Raw genomic sequence first — 21,866 nt, 5'->3', positions numbered from 1 at the left:
GGGATGTGACAACATAGCAAGCCAACAAAAGTGACTTGATTCTTTTTTCTTTTTTCACACAAAGTTATTATTGTTGATTATACAACATTCAGTTTCAATCTCACTTTTTGAGTGGCTGAGAGGCGTTTGGTGAGGACCAATATCTCCTGGTACTGTCGCTCTGCTGATATCTGTAGTGCACGAGTTCACAAGCATGGTTCACCGGTTCAATGATTTTATTAAGTCAGCAGGCTTTGAAAGATTACATTTGATTTAACGTTAGAAATGAACTCGAAACTGATGACCAGCCTCCATCTATAGGTACACTACATAATTTTATGACGCTTTGGCACCATCTAGTGCTGATTGCTGTCTGCATCATTATGCAGACTCAAGAGGCGGAGACTTTTAAGCTAAATAGTGTTTAATCTATCATTGCTATATTTTTACGCTACAACACAAGTTAGGTTAACAGATTAGAAAAAAAGGAGCAACAACGAAACATGGCAAATATATAACTGATGATACATACAATCTACAACAAGACTGAGAGTTAAGGAAAAAGCCGTAATGTTAGCAGAGTTTGGCGAAGGGGAGCAACACACAGCATGTTACTTACCTCAAAGCCCCCTGCTAGGTGGCTTTGAGGTAAGTGTGGGCATTGACAAGCTTGAACACATGCATTAAACTGGCTCTGGCACACTGGCACAAGACTCTGCAGACTAGCACTGCCCCACGCGACCAGTATAACCCTGGCTAGCCTTACGTGTGTGTGTGTGTGTGTGTGTGTGTGTGTGTGTGTGTGTGTGTGTGTGTGTGTGTGTGTGTGTGTGTGTGTGCGCGTGTGTGTGTGTGTGTGTGTGTGTGTGTGAGAGAGAGAGAGAGAGAGAGAGAGAGAGAGAGAAGATAAACCAACACAAAGAGGTTATTCTGAGAGCTTGAGATCTCAGCCACCATCAAAGCAACAGTGAACTGACTGGTACTGATCAGCAACACTTGTGAACCCCCACTGCTGTGCTATGGTAATCTGCACATTAGAGAAAGCAAATTATTACATACTGTCTCTTTTAAAAGTAGGCCAAACAAATGGCTTAATGAAATGGCCAACACAGATGAGAATGCTCTACAAAGTGCAAAGAATGAGACTAAAAAACCTTAAATCACTTGTCCTGGGTGATGAATACATTTACCAGCTGGTAGTAAAGTACTATATGGCTAATCAAATTAATGTATTGGGCTGATCACGAGTCTCTGCTGCTTGATGCTGCTGAGAATCATCATGGATGTAGCTATTTTTTTTTTTTTTTTGCTAATCACAAGAAAATAAATAAAAAATAATCATAAATTAATAATGAAACTGTGTTGGAATATTCTCAATGCTCTCAAGGTTGCTTGGTATCTGCATAACTATGAGCCTGTCTGTTAAATTTTTAGTTGCGGAGCGGCAGCAGAGACGTGGACCACTCCAGTATTACCTGACCACAAGGTCCCTGGCTCATAAATCAACTGCAGGTCCCCTCTTTCCTAGACATGCTGAGCTACAAATCAAATGCATCTTTCTAAGTTACGCTGTGTAGAACTATTGACTGCCAGTGATTCAATGCAATGAAAAAAAGGGACAAAGGGAGAGCAGGGAAGAGAGGATAAGGGAAAGGAGAGCCTATTGTCTATTTCGTGCTGTCTCTTTTTCCTGTCCCTGTTTTGAGCACTTTTCTATCTTTTTCTCTCCCTCCCTCTCCTCCCATCATTATCTCCAATGTCAGTATGATTGTCACTCTCCCTGGTTACATTATGTTTCCCTCTCTCTTCAACCTCCCTCCATCCTCCCGCTCCTATTATCTCGGTATTATCTTCACCACTGTACCTCTTTCTATGCATCTCTTCCTCCCACTCCTTCTCCCTCCCTTCCCTTTTCTCTCTCTCTCCCTGGTTTTGCCTTGCCCTGTCTCACCCTGTCTCTCTCTTTACCTCTGTCCCTTCATCCCTCTTGCTTTCTTTCCATCACCCTCTCTCCATCATTATCTCTGTATCAGTATCATTGCATCTCCCCCCTTAGTGTCATTATGTCTCTCCCTCACTATTATTACTGCTCTGTCATATTGTATATCTCCTGGTGTCATTATATCTGTCTCTCTGTGTATCCTCTCTTATCCTGCTAGAGTGTTCGTTGTTTTTATTCCACCCACTCACCTCCTATATTTATCATGCAATGAACAAATACCACAACCTCTCCGTGTCTGTCTTTCTCTCTCTCTCTGCGTTTCTCATGCTCTATGTCAGCCCCCTGTCAAACAGTTTAAGCAAATGGGAATGCGGAGTAACACCGAGCTGTTAGACTGAACAGTTAAGGCCATTTAGCTGACGCTCAGTGGGGATAAAAGGTGTTTTAACAACATATATTTTCTGAAGGTCTGTCCAAATTTCAAATACTTTATATGAGCCTGTCCAAAACAAATGAGAAATGGACATACACTTTGCTAAGTTTGGTTTGTTTGTTTGCTTTGTCACTTAATTCCAGCCCAAGTTGAAACAACCCAAAATGTGAGTCGTGTCCTTGCTGAAGAAAAATAAATGTTTTTTCAGTTTCTGATATATGAACTAATAGAAGAAATCCTAAAGCCCTACACAATGACTCCACTTTCTGTTGTATTTTTTCAGGTCAATGTTACCTCAATCATTCTTTACCAGAGCTGAACTGTCTTTGGTCAGATCTCCATGACTTACAAATTAACTGACTTTTCCAGTTTTTTCATGACTGTATAAAGCCTGGGAGATTGGTCCATTGGTCAACTTACTCATTAAGTGATGAGAGCACAGACACCAAAATCATCCACTGTTCCCAGCAGATCATTCACTCCAGTGATCCATATTAACACTAAAGCATACACTGTACTGAGTGATAATATGAGATGAGCATTAACCAAAGTAGGGAGACTGACCTTTTAGTAATAAAAAGCTTGTCCGCTCTATTACATGGCCCGTAGAGTCAGACATTTTGAAAATGAAATATCATTAACTCAGTAGTGCCAGGTTAATTTTGGAACTATTTTAGGTGAGGAACTATGGATTCATAAAGCTGTGCAGTGAACTTCAGCTTGCATGAACTTTAATAACCATCATCTATTTCCCTCAGAATTTGAAATGTGGAACGATGGAAACAGTTCTCAGGTCAGTTCAGTGAATCTCAAGAATCACGTTATCACAAGTGAAAGTATCTTTTAAATAGGCAGTTGATTTTAAACGCAAGCCCTCTTCAAGTAAGAAAATGGTAACAATTTCACCTCTGTGTGTTTGTTCAGTGTGCCAAGCTTGCTGAAATGAGATTGTGCAAAGCTTGCTTGCACCGGCCACCAAAAATACACAGTATGCAAAAGCATTCAAGTTCACCCTTGCAAACTGAATTGCCATCTAACAAAAAACAGCAGTGAGGATGCTAATGTTCCTCCTGCCTCTCGAAGGTAACAACAGCACAGCAAATGATTATTTTCATTGTTGGTTATATCCTCAACTTTTTCAATTAATCAGTAAAGTATGTAGTCTCTTAAATTCACATAAAATAATGTCAAATTCCTCAAAAGCCAAGGTTCCCAGAGTCCAAAGTGAAGCTTTAAATCTCTTCCTTCGTCTAACTAAATAACTCAAGGTATTATTAGTATTGTCATTTAGGTATTTCTGCTTTATTTGACAGCAAAAGTAGAGAGACACAGAAAAGGGATAGGAATGAGGGGATGACATGCAACAAATGGCCTGGATTCAGATTTTAACGCTGTGTTAAGGCCTAGACAAGTGGCTGCCCCTCAAAGTAAAATTATTTTTTTTTAATGATATAAATGGAGAGAAATAAGTAATTCTTAACATTTGTGAAACTGTAAGCAGCAAATGTTTGGCATTTTTTACTTGATAAATGACTAAATGACACACACACACACACACACACACACACACACAGACACACACACATACAAAGTCATCGCTCACTCCTCTAAATCCAGGCAAGCAAGCACATTGCTGCAATACAAAAGAATGTTGAGAATATCACTCATACACCCACAGACACACACACATACACACATGTACCAATACACACATGCTGCTGCAAAGCAATAATTTTGAAAGCACTATCATTCACATGCACACTCCCAGACACATGAACTCACACACACATGCACACACATGCGCACACACACACACACACACACACACACACACACACACACACACACACACACACACACGCACACACACACACACACACACACACAGACACACACACACCGACTCACAGGGAGAATCAAGGCTACGTCCAGAGTAAATCCCAAACATTGTCAGCAAGGAATAGAACTTGCTGTCTAAAGATAGGAGAGATACGAAGGATGGATGGCGTGTGTGTGTGTGTGTATGTGTGTGTGTGTGTGTGTGTTTGTGTGTGTGTGTGTGTGTGTGTGTGGGTGGGTGGATGTGTGAGTTAGAAGGGAGATAGTCACGGTGATAGAAGGAGAACAACAGAAACACGGTGAGAAAGACCATGAGAGAGGGAGGTACAGAAAAGAGCAACGTTGAGGCAAATGTACACAAATATTGTATAATCATATATCCAGAACACATTGTGCTCATGTATTTGTGTGTGCATATGTGTGTCTGGGGTATTATACAACATTAGACTACCTTCATTTTTTGTCATTCTAATGTTAAACATTCTCAAACCATCCTGCATCTGTTTTAATAGTTGAACCATATTTGAAATAACAATGATGAATGCCATCCATAATTCGTAATCTGCATTATAATTAGAATTTAAAACACGTAAGGAACTGTCTTGCTGCTTTTGTGTTTGCACGTCCAGCACAATGTCTTTCCAAATCTGTCAGTTCTGAATGAAAAAAAAAACACAAGCTTCTCTTTCTTGGTCTCTTTACAATTAATTTAATTACAAAGACAAGGAGCTAGGTACACAGTTTTGCCCATATGTGCACTGTTCATTTGCTTTGGGTTTGTATTTTTGCTATCAAGTAACTGCAAACCGGGATCTGACATTTAATGCAGGCTGTCGGTGTGCGTTCCATAAATCGTTTTGTCTCATTCACCGACCTGATGACAGAATAACCACATGGAAATAGCCAGTCTTCTCGCTGGTGGCCTCCATTTGCTTATGTAGGTCATAAATAGGCATCAGGATTATATTAAGACTGTTTCATAACCAGTTAAAACTCCTTGTACTTGCTTCAAGACCAAATCTTTCACAGCTAAACCACAGAATTTACTAAATCTTCATCTACAAAAGAAAGTACCATCTACTCTATTGGGCATGTGTATGTTCCTGAACCAAGACCTATATAACATGATTTCTTTTTCTGGCCTGGCAATTAAGTTGAACGGCTTTTAAAGGCAACAGTGAGTGCTTTGGTCAGTTTGGATGCTGGTGATCATTGGGTGATGATTGAGAGGGCATATTCAAAAACATTAATTTCCAGTGGCTGAATATGCTGTATTAGTGTGGACATAGGCCAAAGAGTAAGAAAACAAGATACATTTTCAAATTTACTTAGTGTGGGCATATCCTTAGTTGAACAATCCAAGATTGTGCATTTTGGTTTGGACTTGGGAGCTGCTGTCAGTCCAGTGATGTCAAAGCACCACTGTGGTAAGATGGCTGGGAAATGTAGTTCACAACACCAAAGCGATTATCATTTTAAAGTCATCAGTTTGTTTCCTGCGACAGGTTGACAACATCCCGGCAGGGGCGGTGAGTACAGAGCCTGCTTCCTTTCCCTCAGCAGCCACAACCAGAGAGACCTTAAGACAGACATCCAACCCTGAATTGCTGCAATGAGGCTGCTCTGTGACCAGCAGTGAAAAACAACTGTAAATGTATATGGGTTTGCTCAAGTGTGAAGTGGAGCATTGCTGGAAAAAGTGTGATCTCTCCTGTGTCTGAGAGCATTTCTTAGTACAAAATGAATGAATAAATAAATAAATGCATCAATAAAACACCTGTATATAAGTATAAAATGCTAGTGTTTCACAGAAGAATGTTTAAAGTGATAAAACACAACCTTCACCTCCAAACCCCCGGAACCTCCAGGGTTCAGTGGGGATTTTGTGAGAAAGTTTATAGTAAAAGAGAGCTGTGAAGCTGATGCTGAGTCAATGAGGGGGAAATAGACCGATATACCCAGAGCAATCTATCTAGCAAAGATGTGACAATGAAAATCACTGATGCTACAATAGCTTGCAGTGGCTTGCTGAAAAACAAGCAGGGTGCTCAATATTTAACTTACCCTTGGGAAAAATACAAGGGGGAAAAAAAATGCGCCTACGTTTTGCTTTACATTCTTTGAACAGTCGACCTGTGAATGTGATACAGAGAGCATGGAGTAAGCACAGAATCTGTCTCGCAAACACACACATACACACATAAACAGACACAACCACAGAGACACACATACACATTCAAATGTTCTGCGGTCAAGGCTAGGTGGGAATATCAAATCCACAAACTCAGCAATCTGCTTAACATGTGCAAGAGTTCAGCAAGGCAAAATGGGTGCTGAGAGCAAGCAATCCTCTGTATATGTTTGTGTGTGTGTGTGTGTGTGTGTGTGTGTGTGTGTGTGTGTGTGTGTGTGCGAGAGAGCGAGACAGAGCGCTGCGTGTGCATGGCCTTGGGTGTATTTGGTGGGTGTTTGTGTGAATGGTAAACTGTAGTATTATGCTGAGACGCTGTAATATAAACTGTAGCTAGCAGTCAGGGCTGGGTCAGTCTGTCATTGCTGACAAAACACACACACACACACACACACACATACATATGGAAGTGCATGCATACACACACATACACACAATACCTACAAATCCTACCCTTTTCATTTAATCACTTCCTTCCTTGGCACACTCTTGCTTCATCTCCTCCCTTCCTGCATTTTTCCGTTTTCCTCAACAGAGATATTTTCCCCCAAAAGCGGAAATCAATTCTTTGTTGCCTCTGATGATAATGCTGATCCTACCAAAAAAAAAAAAAAAAAAAAAAAATGCTACCAGTCTTCTAGCTTAGTGAGTTGATTATGGCATGTACAGCCACTTGGGCAGGGTTTTTTTCTAGACAGAAATGTCCACAAAATAGCTTTAGTTTATGCAAAATAGCATTATTTTTCTAAATCAGTGCCAGTTATGTAAGTGGCCCCTGTTGTTTACATTATTCCTGGAGGTGTCTGCACACATTGGTGTAGCTGGAGATATTAGTATTGTATTACAAGGTGGGATTATGGGGTTAGCAAGGTAACCATTATCTTTGGTCTGAATTTTCCATGTCACAAAGGAGTTTTTACTTGTAATCTAGGTTGATGGCAAAGCAAGCTGAGTCATTACTTCTCCTCCTTATTTCCATCATGTATTTGGTCACATGTGTCTGTCTGTTTGTGTGTCTGCAGCTTATCCCACATATTACTAGGCCTGTCAGCCTAATATTTTTTTTTTGTGCATAGTTATGACTGTATGATGAAGATCCTCTCATGGGTGTAGTGATTCAAAACCCTTGAAAACATTTGTTCTCACAACTCTGTCAATCTTTAGCCTGCTCTACCACCGCTGCTCTCTCCCTCTCTGTCTTCGCAAAGCATTAGACTGGGACTGTTGGCCTGTAAAACACATTTCTGACGGAGAAAGTCAACAGAGCATAGACCAGACACACAGGGGGAGAAAACCACTGTAAAAATTGTCAGAGGCTGATGTAATCTGTCAATAAGTGGGGGTTAAAATACACTATATGGACAAAAGCACTGGGACACGCCTCTTAATCATTGAATTCAGATGTTTCATTCAGTCCTATTGCAACAAATCTATAAAATCAAGCACCTAGCCATGCAGTCTGCCTTTACATAAATAAAATAAATAGCCTGATGCTTGCCAACGGTAAATCTGTACTTGTAATTTTGAATTTTGCTATTTTAATTCATGCTAGAGCCAGATATGGCTTGCAAGCTATAGATTCCAAACTACTGGTATAATGTATGTAATAAAGTAAAACAGATACAGAGAGAAGAAACAGCTGAACCTGAGAAGCTTTGGGAATTCTACAGTATATTTTCTATACTGCACTATATTATATTGGAATCATGCTGTAATTTAATTTGTAATTTGAAGTGTTTGACAGTACAGTTGAGTCTCAATTGAGCCAATACAACCGAGCCCCTCCCTAGTTTTGCTCAGCACATGGATAGCACAGAGCTACGTAACCTGAGTGCACTCTTATAGTTTCCTACTTGCTGAAAGCCAAATGAATACTTTTACATAGCATTTAATCCATAAAAAAAGATAGATGAAGGCACAGAAACTATTCACTTCCTTGGACGATATTTTTATGAGTAATTCAAATTTGCTTCCAAGTGCTCTTGACACTGCTGAGATTGCAGGTAACATCAACAATGCTGAGACTAATCTTTGCAGTGTATTTATCACCTGATATTCAATCAAGATAATTTCATGGTAAACAACAGTGACTAAAATCAAATCAAATCTTAAATGAAAGATATTTCCCAGATTAATTAAGGGACAGCAGTGGCCTGCCACCTGGAGAAGTGGCCACCAGTTCATTTCCTCAGACCATCAGGAAAAATCTTTACATGCACAGTTTCAAAGAAAGTAAAATAATATAGGGAAGAGAATAAACAGCGCACAGACACAGAGAATTCGATACTTAGGGGAGGCATATGGGATAGATAAAGCTATAGGAGTGGGTTTTAAGAGGGCATTTCCAATTCATGCTGTTGCCCATTCCCCCATGATATGATGACATAAACTGATATGACTTAAATTTAAGTGACAGTCTCTTGTGTGTTACGTTTATGAATAAACATTAGTCTGACTGCTTAGAGTGTTGTTTTAAATATGCTGTAGGCAATCAAGTTTAACGTTTAAGGACTCTAAAATATGCATTTGTGATGTTATGAATAAACTATAGAGTATGAGTGAGAATGCACTGTTAAAGGACCAGTTCCCCCAAAAACTCTGTATTTTGAATATATTTTATATCGTTCACATTGTTCTAATCTGATGAAAAAAGTTTTGATCGAGCGAAGGTTCACTGTAGTGTTTTTGTTATAACTGAGATGATCAGCACCCTCGACAAATTACACTAAAGAGAATATGATAAGGATATGTTTTTTTCAAATTCTCAGTCTTTGTCCTGTATAATCCAACTCTTAACTCATCATTCATATGTTCAGTATGATCCAAATAAATGTACTTTTGCAAAAGCATTGTTAAATAAAGCCCTTAGAGTCAATGGTCTCACACACAAGCTGCTTGGCGTGACTGGTGTGCACGTTCACAATGAGGTCCCGCCCCAACCTTATTCATTGGCAAAGAGTCCTCCTCACTCATTAACTACACTGACAGGAATTTTGGGGGGCTACGGTCTCTCAAACCTGGTGTTACAAATCGCAAAAGTGCAAGCAGGAAACAAAGCAGGGAATCTACTGATGTGCAGCCCAGGGTATTAAAAAAAATCAGTTGTTTTCATACTATTACAATCAACCATATACAGGAAAAGCAGTAAATATCTGCTGTAGAACCACAATGAAATCAGTACACGTTTTCATCATTTTTTTAGCATCTTTTTTCTAGGTATAAATTTCTTATTTTTACTAATTTCATGATAATTAAGGCTTGTCATTGTGAAATCTTTGGACGGTGAGCTTTGTCTGCTTATTCATTTGCTGCAGCTGGCAATTTTTTTTAAACTTCATTTATTACACCAATATGAAATGTCTTTTATTTTATTTTCATTTAATTAAGTTGAATTAAAACGATTAAATACGGTAATTTTAATTAACTTATTTAATCAGGTTGTGGTAACATTTTGAGACATCTTATTTCGTTCTTTCTTTCTTTCTTTCTCTCTTTCAACCTGTGTCTAACCAGTGAAACTTCATTTGATTCGGTGTTCATGTTCATTTGATGCATTTATAGTGGACTAATCATTACATTATAACTTCTCTATGAACTGTGAAACCTGTTCTTTCTATTTAACCTTTCACTTCACCTAAAATTATCCTGGTGGAATGATCCTGTGCTTTGAAAATGAATCCTGGCCAAAAATTTATTGTATGCAGTTAGTCTGCGGTCACAGAATCTGATTGTCTGTTTTAGTTTTATCTCCGGAGGCTAGTCGGAGTGAAATGAACACGTCTATTCCCAAAGAGCCCAGGCCCAGTAGACAGCAAAACATATCCACCCTCCCCTGGAGAGAACAGGATATTGAATAGATGATAGAGGTATAACTTAATACAGGTTGTTTGCATATTCACCTTGCTGGCTGGCTGGTTGGCTCATGAACATTTTTTTTTCTATTTAACCTTGCATATAATGAAGGTGTTAGCTGCATTGGTGCTGAACATTAAGGCTTAAGTAAGTCTAAGTATTTTTCTTTTGTTTATTTTGAACTTAAATTTATCTGGGGAGTATGATGAGGCTAGGACTCTCGGAAATGAAACACTGCCTCATTTTCCGATGAGTCGTGGACAAGAACGGCGAGAGAATCAGACAGAGAACAGAAATGCATTATCATTCGGTTAGAGATGTTGTCGGCTGCTCTGCCTGCTTGCTTGCCTGTTTGTCCGACTGTCTACCTGTCAAATTGTGAGTTTAAACAATCACATGGCTGCAACACAATTTTACATGTTATGTGGTTACGTGGTAATATACATGATCATATGCATATTACATGCAGTTACAATGAATTATAATTAATCATAGCTATATTAAAATGTCACATATATATGTCATATATTGCAATGCATTATGACTTGACAGGAGCAAATTATTGGCTGTGATATGCGATAGGTCTATATGCTTTTTTTTTTATAATATATCAAAAATACCTATTAAATATAATCAAATTATTTCACATTTTTTAGGGTAACAGTTTCTTCATACATTACAGAACAGTGTGCATTATATTACAGTAACTATGATATTTTCTGATGAAGTGTTGATGTATTTATAATGAGCTTATGGTGCAGATATGATAACTTTCAGTCCTCAAGGCCCATCTGTTTTTGTGCCACCTCTACTCTTAGACACCTGATCCAATTAAGGCATCACGTATGTACAGTCACCTTTAATTAATTGGATCAGGTGTGCAAGAGTTGTGGGGAGCAATAATTTGCTGAAACCAGCAATTCAAGCAAATGTGCACAAAAATAAATAAATAAATAAATAAATAAACAACCTTGCTGTATTACTGTGAGTTCAAGTCAGTTTTAATTACTCATTTCATGAAGGAATTTTGAAGTGATGGCTAAAATAGACAAGCACAACACAAACTGAATGGTGCTTGCAGCGGCTACTAAAGTTAGCCATTGATGAAAAAGTTACTCCCACTTGCAGCGGCAGGGCGATATGGTTAAAAATTAAAGACAGTAGATTTTTTATTTTCTTTTTTGGTCCAGTGCTGTGCTTCAATCGATCAAGTTCAGTGCTTCAGCTTAAACTGCACCTTCATTTTTAAACTTGAGAGGAGCACTGTTAAATTTTCCTTTGGATTGCATCTGTGCTTTACGAAGGAGGATTAGGGCCACACTGAGAAAAAAAAAACGAGATTTCGAGATTAAAGTCGTAATATTATGAGAATAAAGTCGTAAATTTACGAGAATAAAGTCGTAATATTAAAAAGTTGTAAATTTACGAGAATAAAGTTGTTAATTTACGAGATTAAAGTAGTTAATTTACAAGAATAAAGTTGTAAATTTACGAGATTAAAGTCGTTAATTAACAAGAATAAAGTCGTACATTTACGAGAATAAAGTCATACATTTACGAGAATAAAGTTGAAATATTAGGAGAATAAAGTCATTCTTGTCTCTGATATTTCAGGAGATATCAGGAAACCTGGGTTCACTAAATGAGCAAAACCGCTCTGGTTTGATCATATGTTTTGACAAACTTGACTTTTATTTGTCGCTCTGCTCAGGCAAGTAGCGGACGACTGAAGCTGACGAACCAATCTTATTGTAGCTTTGAGAATATGAACCAATGGCGCACGGCGCTAGTAGGACCCCAATGTAAACACACTAACCAGGAGGAAGCAGACTGACAGCTCGTCTTATTTACTTCGTGTCAAAATCCTACAATCTGTGGTCAAAAAGAACGACTACATTTATATGGTATAGAATCATCATCATCATCATCATCATCAATACGTTTATGTAATATAATTGTATTACCAGACTGTAAATTCTTTTGCAGGTGCTTAAAATCGCCAGTGCTGTGATTTTTATATGTAATCTTCTCATATTGTTCTAATATTCAAGATTAATTTTCATAATTTATTTATAATAGACCATAAACTGACGAGTTTATAAACTTTTGGTGTGTAACTTGATCTGTTCAGAAGCATGACTTAATAATAGGTAAGGCAAGGCAAGGCAAATTTATTTGTATAGCACATTTCATACACAATGCAAATCAAAGTGCTTTACATAAGAGTGCAAGAAGCATTAAAACACAAATTAAAAACATAAAAATGAAAAAACAACCCAAGAAACTGTTGCAGTTGTTCTTTGTTGTCACCACAAGACAGAACTTAGACCATTGTTTGGGTATTTTCTGTTCAGCTGAATATATTGTAGTCAACTGACATCCTTTTTTCCTCGTCGGTCTTGTTCTGCATTCTTTATACTCTGTTTTGTAGGTATCAGGGACTCTTAAGTACATTCTGCAGATGATGCTTGCATAGTTTTACTTAAATATACAATATATTCAGCTGAACAGAAAATACCCAAACAGTGGTCTAAGTTCTTGTCTTGTGGTGACAATCAAGAACAACTGTGTCACATTAAGGATGTTGGGAACATCTTTTCAACCCACAACAGAACTGTATGAAGCAACTGAAGCTTTTACATGTGCCCTCTGTGACCTGAAAGGCTGTAGAGATGTCTACTATGCAAGAGGTCAAATGTACAAGGGCGGAAAGTGCACAGACAGAAGTCTCCCACCAAACAAGGATGCTTTAGGGAAACACTCTCAGCAGGCAAACAACCAGGCAGCCATATACAGGAGGCGCTTGCAAAGTCAGCCAGATATACCCCCACCAACGGCCCATGGCTGGAAGATCGAGGGAGACTTCTTTGGGATTGACTGGATAACACTACCCCCAGCCCCTGTTGGCATCTTGGAGCTTGTGTACTGCTCCTGTAAAAAAGACAATGTGTGGAAGGGAGATGTACATGCAAAATGAACGGGCTACCATGCACAGACATGTGTCTCTGTTTAGACTGTGAGAATTTTTCAAACTAAGCCTATGTGTAGGCATGTCTTTTGGCCTTTGGGCAAGTTAAAAAAGGAACTGTTTAAAAAACTGTTCAAAAACTAAGACAGATAAATTAGTAAGATTCGGTTTAGATCTTTACCACTTCAATCTCTGTCTTGTCTGGTCACTTACATAAGTGAGGATAAAACTAACTTTGCTGTAATACAGTCTTGGGTTTCGTCTGGATTACAAACATGTCCACAGTTTAATTCCACAGAGCTACAAACCAAAGAGCCTAATTTCCGTTCTGGTGTTACAACATGCTAGCATGCTATCGTACTAGCATGCTATTGTTAATAGTAGGCTATTTAAATACAATGAAAGTGCTTTGTGCGGATGCCCAGTAATGACTACAAAGATTTAGCATACAGAGTATTGCTATAACATGAAATTATGAATTTAAAAAGATATTTCAACCTTACCAGACAGCAGTATCGTCGCTTCTGTAGCCTATTTACTTGGTTTGCAGTATAGCATTCCATAGCGTTTGCCTGGGTAGTTTATCAAACATAAGCTCCATTTTCATAAAAACGTGATAAAAAAAAAAACTATCGCAGAGGATCAATCATTTCAAAACGAAAGCAGATATCGTCCTTCGGCCCACCGTCTAATTATGTGGCCGGGCACAACACCGGAGACGGTGGTCGCCAAAGAGGCTGCCTGTGCTCTCGGCTGTTTTACTTCCGTTTATTCTCGTAAAATTACGACTTTATTCTTGTAAAATTACAACTTTATTCTTGTAAAATTACGACTTTATTCTCAAAATATTACGACTTTATTCTCGAAATCTCAAAAAATATTTTTTCTTCTCAATGTGACCCCAAAACTCCGTCGTAGTGCTTAATGCAGAGAATGCACTATTTATTGTGTACACACACACATATATATATATATATATATATACAAAAAATATATACATATATATACAAAAAAGTAAACTACTACTACAAAAAGTAAAGTTACTGTTGTGAAATAATATGTTTTATGAAATTTTAATTTCCAATCCAAACATAATCCATGTAAGAATGGGTTCTAGTAAAGAATTGGGTTCTCTTTGGCCTCTTTTGGGTTTCGTTTGAGATCTTGGTTTTCTGGTGTAGCCCACTCCATTATTAAACTATGTTTTTTCCACAGGGAGCAGTGTTAACTGAAAAAAATGTAGCAGTAAATACAAAGGATAAAGTCTTTTTTTTCTTTTACAGTCCACTTTCATTTTGTATTCCGATAAAATTTGAGGGAATTTATTATTAATACACTCATGCATATATGGCAGCTACTCAGCAAAAATGAATCTCAGAATACTAATCTTGTGCAAACCTGTGAGAATACACCCAGGATGTAAGAGAAAAGAAAAGTACCGTGAAACTGGAGGAGAGATGTCTGATCTGTCAGAGTTTATGTGAGATCATTATTAATACAATTCCCACAAACCTCAACGAACCAATCCCCTTGTTGAAAGAAAACAGGTTGAATGAACGTTCTCCAAGTGGGTCAAGCCCTGCAAATCACGATGTACTGAAAGGTAATTTATAGGTATTTCTGTTATCCCTACAACACATTAAACTTACTGCTAATGCCACACTTGAGTACCCTCAGGAGTTCAACAAGTACATGGGAGCTGGACATCTTGTTTATCTTGAAGACTTTTCACCTCACCTTCATCTAATCAGTTCAGGATTGTTTTTTTTTCTTCTTCCTTTATTGATGGGCTATATATAGAGTGTTTCGAAGCATATTTTGCATTATTCCTCAAGAATTATGAGTTGAGGTTTGGGCTGTTAGAATCACAAGTATATCTTTTTTTTTTTTTTTTTTTTTTTAGGTATTTTTTAGTTCGCGACAGTCATGATTGCTTAGTAATTTCTGTTTACCCGCTAAGTACCTAGTGCTTGGGTAACTGTGTAATGAAGTGTTCCGAGGTGACCAAATTCATGTAAATCCACCGTGTCACCACTCGTGTCCACTTGTCTGTCTTTCTGTTCATATTTACAAATCATCCTTCCTGTCTTTCTGCGTTCCTACTTGAGTTAAGGATTGGTCCCTGTGGATCATTCTGCTCCATATGTGTGTGTGTGTGTGTTAGAGAGAGAAAGGGAAGAGATAAGGGAGATCTAGAGAGACAGACAAGGATGGTCTGCTGGGCCTGATGGGTGGTTGAAGTATGTTTTTTCTTTGTGTCATAGTGCACAGTTAACATGCACACAACACATATGCACCCAGACACACACATGCATACAAACACACACATTCGGCCTCTGGGGAAATGGCACTGAAAAGTGTGAAACTGTATCTCAAAGCATTGGCTACAGCTGAAGGACGACAGATCCTCATTAGTCTTACACGATGACGGTTATGAGGGATTCCGCTTTAAAACGGTTGATCGAGACAAGATGTGCGTCACATCCATCAGTGCTGATATCACTGGCCATGTTTCCGTCAATGTATTTTTATGCACATTTTGAAGTAAGGCATATGAAAAGATTGATGAAAAAAATTCAATCCTCAATTTCACAAAAAAAGTTTTTACACTTACTTGAGATGGTTTTTGCCTTTTTCAGAACAGTTAATGTGATAAATGGAAAATTCAAACATCTTATGCACATAACGATGATGTAGTGGGGAGCTGGGGAGCGATTCCTCTGTCAGACAGCAAACACGGCAGCGGAGGAGACATGACGCTGCTCTGTGAAATGTTGACCTGTGAACTGCTTTGAGCAGCTGTGGTGTCAGTAATCACTCGCCTATTAATTTACCACAGATCTGTCAAAGAGCCACAATAATTGTTTTGGTTATATAGATCTCCGACTTGTATTACCAACACCATTTGACAGTATGTGCCATGCAGCAACAAGAAAGGGAGTGATTTTGGGCTCAAAATAGACCTGACATTGAACTTGTACTTTTAAGGATAATTTGCATTAATGTAGTTGATGGAAAGCCACATTAATTTGTATTTTCTTCTACTCAATTTTTGAAATGCACCTAAAATATGCTAAACATTTTGGATGGAAACCTAGTTTCCATCTCATACTTGCAGTATGCAATGAAGAAGATGCTGACTTGCTGCGTGTTTTTTCAAAATTGACTTCAACTTCCGATGTATGCACAGGATTGTGGGAGCTGAGAAGGATACATCTCACCCGTTCTTGGAAAACTGCCGGGTGAAGGCAGGATTCCTCGAGTGTATTGTAAGGATCCTTCCAAATGGAACAGCCTTCAATGATGAAGCCAGGTGAGAAATACCATCTACCTCAGCTGTAGCCTAGACTTTGAGAAGCAGCTTGTGTGTGAGAGGCAGCTTGTGTGTGTGTGTGTGTGTGTGTGTGTGTGTTGGTGGGGTAGTGGTGGTTTGGTGATGGCTAATTCAAAATTCAAAGGACAAGGTGTCTCTAGAATCTACCTGAGACTATCCATTCACAGCCACAAGAGACAAAGCAACAGAGAGGAATAGAGTGACACAGGGAGGACAGTAATAAACAGCAGGAGGAGAGAGAGAGAGAGAGAGAGAGAGAGAGAGAGGTGCAGAGACAAAGGACAAAGGAAGTGCAAGAGAGAAGAAGAGGTGCAGCATCTATATATGTGCCCTTGGGGCTCCAGTACTCTATATGCTGCAGTATGCTTTGTTATTCATCTGTAGGGACATTGATGTTTTACATGAGCAAGCAGGTTGTGTGTGTGTGTGTGTGTGTGTGTGTGTGTGTGTGTGTGTGTGTGTGTGTGTGTGTGTGTGTGTGTGTGTGTGTGTGTGTGTGTGTGTGTGTGTGTGTGTGTGTGTGTGTGCGTGTGTGAGAGAGAGTGAGTGAGTGAGTGTGAGAGAGAGAAAGAGAGAGAAGAGAACAGAAAAGAAGGGGAAGGAGGACACCAAATTTGTTTTTTGTTTTTTTTATAACATGGCCAGTTGTTGTTAGAAAAGAGGCAGACAGAAGGACAGCAGGAGGACACATGAAGATATGACAAAATAATACATGAAAGCAGAGAAAAGAAATAGCTTTAGCAAAAGAGGAAGATGAAGGAGAGGTATGAAAGACAAAAGCAGGAGAGCATATGCACCAAGAAAGGTAAACAGACAGGATGGGGGAGAAAGCAAAGCAGAGAGGCATGCCCTCTCTGTGCCAGCAGACAAGTTAAGTTTTCAGATTTATAAACAATGCCTTTTTTCACTTAGAAGTGAAAAGTTTCTGACACTTGATACAGAGCAGCCTTTACAAACCAGATCTATCTGGATTTTCAATACAATAGTAATTTTTTTGACATTTTTTTTCCCCAAAAAATTTAAACATGAGGATTTGGAATACAAGTAAATACCACATTCTCATATGTGACAGTCTGGTACCTCAGCACCTATGGGCACATGTGCTGACAGTTTACATCAACAAAGCTAACTAGCTAATGTTATTTATGCCTACAAATATACAGTATACACAGATAAGCAAAAACATGCTGCACCAGCTAAGCACACAAGACAGATTTGTATTCATTCAATTAAGTTATACTTTAAACATGAATCACTTATTTCAGTGTCTGTTGGATTACTGGTTCTGGAGGATAACAACTTTCCAGCTGTACTGTGTGATCTTCAAAACAGCTACTTTGTGAAAGTTTTAAATTTCATGAACTTTTTTTTTTTAAGAGGAGGAAAAATATCCCAAAAAAATGTGATTTAATGCCATTCAAGTAGAATTACATTATTTGGATATCTGGGAAAGCTTGATATATTGGTGAGTAAAGGATCAAGCCGTACTACTGCAATTTCTTATCCTGTGTCTGTCCAGGAGGATAAACGCCGTTAAGCCTTCTTAAGATACTACTTAACATGTTTATAACTTCCGTACAAACTTCCTGTAATGGATATATGATAGGCTAGTTTGCATTAAAGTCAAAAATAATCACCTGTGTCAGATTCACCCAGGGGACCGTGCCAAATATGGATGCCCACAGATGCCCTGGTGCAAAATGTTCTATTACCTTCTATTTTTCTATTATTAAATTATCACATATTAAAACTGTTAGTGCACTGGTTTCATGCCAGATATCATGCGATGACCTTGCATGGTTGAAAAACCAAATTCATTACTTTGGTTTAAATTGATGAATACTTTCATGCTTCCTGTTTTGTTGTTGTTTCCTGTAACGCATTAACCCATTTCATGTGTGTTGTTCTTTCTTGTTTCACTTAAGTTGCAATGATATTGCCATGCTTTTGAATAACAGGCACACAAACTGCTTGAGGTGCCTTAGCGAACACTAAACTGGTTGGCTGAAACTCGGACAGTGACATAATGGGGACATGTTGGATGCAAACAATCTCAGAGCTCCATTCAAAAGTTCTCTCTCTTCTTTTCATCACTAAAATTCCCTCGGGACTGCCTGCTCCCACCAATCCTCACTCCACACCCTCCAGCACAAACACCAGGTTGCTAGTAGGGCATCAATTATGTGCACCATTTTCTTTCCCTCAAGTTTCCCCAAAGTAGCACCCGAGTCACTGCATTTTAAACAAACATTACAAAAAGAGATGGTCTTGTGAAGTGCAGAGGAGTTTACGATCATGGTTGGCACATCTGATACTGAAGGGACAGGGGGAAATTATTAGGGAAAACATTTTCACAATTCTGTCTTGAAATAAATCCTTCATACATGCAAATAGGATTTTTATAGGGAGCTGTCAGATTGCCCAGTACAATCATGTAAATGGCTTTATTGGACTTCTGCCCAAGATTCTGGCACTTATTGTGTGCATGTAAACATGGCCATTGACTGTGCTGCATGGATACAACTTTTCTATTGACTTCAACAAACTACAGGTAGCACACAAAACAATGGAAAGAATGTATTGAATACACACACACACACAATGTTGTTTCTACACACCAACAACAGGCCCTCCCACCCACTGAAAATCTATTCCTCCTAATCTACCCCCTTTTACGACTGCACTGCAGGTGCAACACCGGTGCATCAGAGCCTCTGGTCACAAAATTACTAAAAATCTTTAAGTCAGAGCCAAGTGTGCTGCGCTATGAACTGATTTTACGAAAATAGATCCCTTAGGGGAAGAGGAAGGGGAGGTTGAAACAAGACGGAGGAAAGAAGGCAACAGAACGACGGTGGGACAAGGAGGAAGAAGAAGAGGGAGAAACAGTTGCCTCCTTTAAAGTGGAGAAGGGGGGAAGACACAGAGAGAACACAAAGAGTGAAACCCCACTTTCCCGTCTCACAGGAAGAAATAAAAACTTGTGTCGTTACCAGGGAGGGTGCTTTTATTCTGGTGTTTCTATAGCAACAGTTTCTATGTGCCCATTTTACCAACCTGCAGAGTTATTATTATGCAATGTGTGAAAAAAAACACACAAGTGCCAGAAATAATATGATTATTAGTAAGTGCACACACATACACATAATTTTTTAATCTACTAACAAATGCACACACGCACACACACACACACACACACACACACACACATACACACAAGGGGAACCAACACTGTGCGTACACACAGTCACAAGCACGCAGTCACTCGTGCACAGATGCACACAAAAAGCCTCTGCAACAAGTTTAAGACGACAAGTTCCCCTACTGGGTTTTCTCAAAAAGCAGGAAGGAGGAACAGTTGGTGAAGATTTAACAGGCAGTAAAGAAATAAAATATTCAGAAAACAGTGTTGGAATTTCTCCGTTTTTTGTGTGTGTGTCTGTGTGCGTGTGTGTGTGGAGAGATCTCTGTTCTTTCTCTCTGGATCTCTGTTTCTCTATTTCTGTGTCACTCTGTCTCTCTCTGTGTCGTTCCATCCCGCTCGCTTTGTGCTTTTGTGTGTCTTAATCTGTATCTGTGTGTAGTATGTGCGTGTAAGTGTGCTCCTTCGTGCGTGACTGTATATGTGTATGTGTGTGTCTTTGTGTGTGTAGCTATATATCCTGTATGCTCGTGGCACATTGTCATTTTCAGGGAGACAGATTGAGACAGAGAGGCATTACTGAGAACCTACAACATCCATCTTCTGAGTGTGTGTGTGTGTGTGTGTGTGTGTGTGTGTGTGTGTGTGTGTGTGTGTGTGTGTGTGTGTGTGTGTGTGTGTGTGTGTGTGTCTGTGTGTGTGCGTGCGTGCGTGTGTTTGTGTGTGTGTGCATGTGCATGTGTCCCTGTGCACATGTGCATAAAGCCCACAGCTCTTTAACACACTACGTCATATTCATGCATTATTTAACAGGAGATTTTAAACATAGATTCCCATACACACACACACACACACACACAGACACACGGAGGATCATTAAACACAGCAGACGCTGCCTTGTGCCTTCAGCATTTCCCATGACAACAGCATCCCACAATGGCAACACTCTCACCTAACCCTTTGTTGCTGTGGTAATCACCAATTACCAATCTGTTAGAGAGGCAGAGAGAGACAGACGCAGAGAGAGAGGGTGAGTGATGGGGAGAGGCAGAGAGATAGTGAGGGAGGGACAGAGGGGAAATAACGGCAAGTGTGTGAGCAAAGAGGGAGACAAGAAGAATGAAGGAACAAAATGGAAAGTGACGCACACACACACACAAACACAAACACACAGGCACAGATACAGGTTCAATACGTTGTGCCCACTCAGCATAAATTGTCCTACATGACAGGGTATTGTAATTATTATAGGGACAGTAATTACATTACCGTGAATAGGATCCTATTCAGATTAAATAGAACAGCTTTGGGAGTAGCTAAAAGGTTCAGGAGAATGAGGCCACGTCTACATGGGAACAGACATTTTTAGAGAAAGACAGAAGGAAAGAAAAATAAAGCAAAACAACAGTATTTGTCCATATAAAAAAACATTCACATAGGACCATTTCCTATTCGCAACAAAGTGCACAAGTCTCTGCTGTATGAGCAGGAACAAAGTCACTCTGAGGGGTAACTGAAGTGGTTTGTTAGCAAATGCATGTACAAATAGAAAACTGAGGAACCAAACAGATGAGTTGTTTATATGATCAGATCCTACTGATATTTGCAAAAGTATACAAATTGTGGAAAGATGGAAAATGTCTAAAGTCACAGCGGTTATGGGCATGTGAAAAGAAGGAAATCCATATCAGTGACATCAGCATTATCAAATTGTCCGCATAGAAAAAAGAAAAGGGCTGTTTGTTTTTTTGTTTGTTTGTTTAGATAGATAGATACTTTATTCATCCCGAAGGAAATTCACAGGGAGGAATTTCACTATGGAAAGCATTTTCCAAAAAGTCTCATTTTCAGTGACCAAAAACATATACATATATATATATATATATATATATATATATATATATATATATTTTTTTTTTTTTTTTTTTTTTGTATAGACAGGAGAACTAAAGAAAAGAAAAAGAAAAAAATCACCTCCATGAGGACACGGCCTGCGACACATGACCTGTGGCCCTGACATCATCAATTCAGACTGAAGAAACTCACCAAACAAACTACAAATTCCCAACATCTTGGCTAAGCTGAAGACATCAAGTAAACAACAATGAACACCAACTGTTATCCTTTGTTAGTGATCATTAATACAGTATGTTATTTATTGGAATTATAATTTCTTGTCAGGGAGG

General features: G+C 38.9%; 1 protein-coding gene and 1 long non-coding RNA gene across 2 annotated transcripts in view; both read right to left on the bottom strand.

Annotated features, from left to right (window-relative positions):
• LOC115378771 (CUB and sushi domain-containing protein 1-like) overlaps positions 1-21,866 on the bottom strand; it is a 659,837-nt gene that overhangs the window by 447,327 nt on the left and 190,644 nt on the right. The window lies entirely within an intron of this gene.
• Positions 4,318-13,820, bottom strand: LOC115378780 (uncharacterized). Its single transcript, XR_003930162.1, has 3 exons — positions 13,744-13,820; positions 10,472-10,474; positions 4,318-4,328 (listed from the first exon to the last, which is right to left on the bottom strand). It is a non-coding gene; the product is annotated as an uncharacterized LOC115378780 (long non-coding RNA).

This window comes from Myripristis murdjan, chromosome 3 (assembly GCF_902150065.1).
Source record: "Myripristis murdjan chromosome 3, fMyrMur1.1, whole genome shotgun sequence".
Taxonomy (NCBI): Eukaryota; Metazoa; Chordata; class Actinopteri; order Holocentriformes; family Holocentridae; genus Myripristis; species Myripristis murdjan.
The sequence above is the reverse complement of the archived record's forward strand: the minus strand, read 5'-3'. Positions and strand labels throughout refer to the sequence as shown.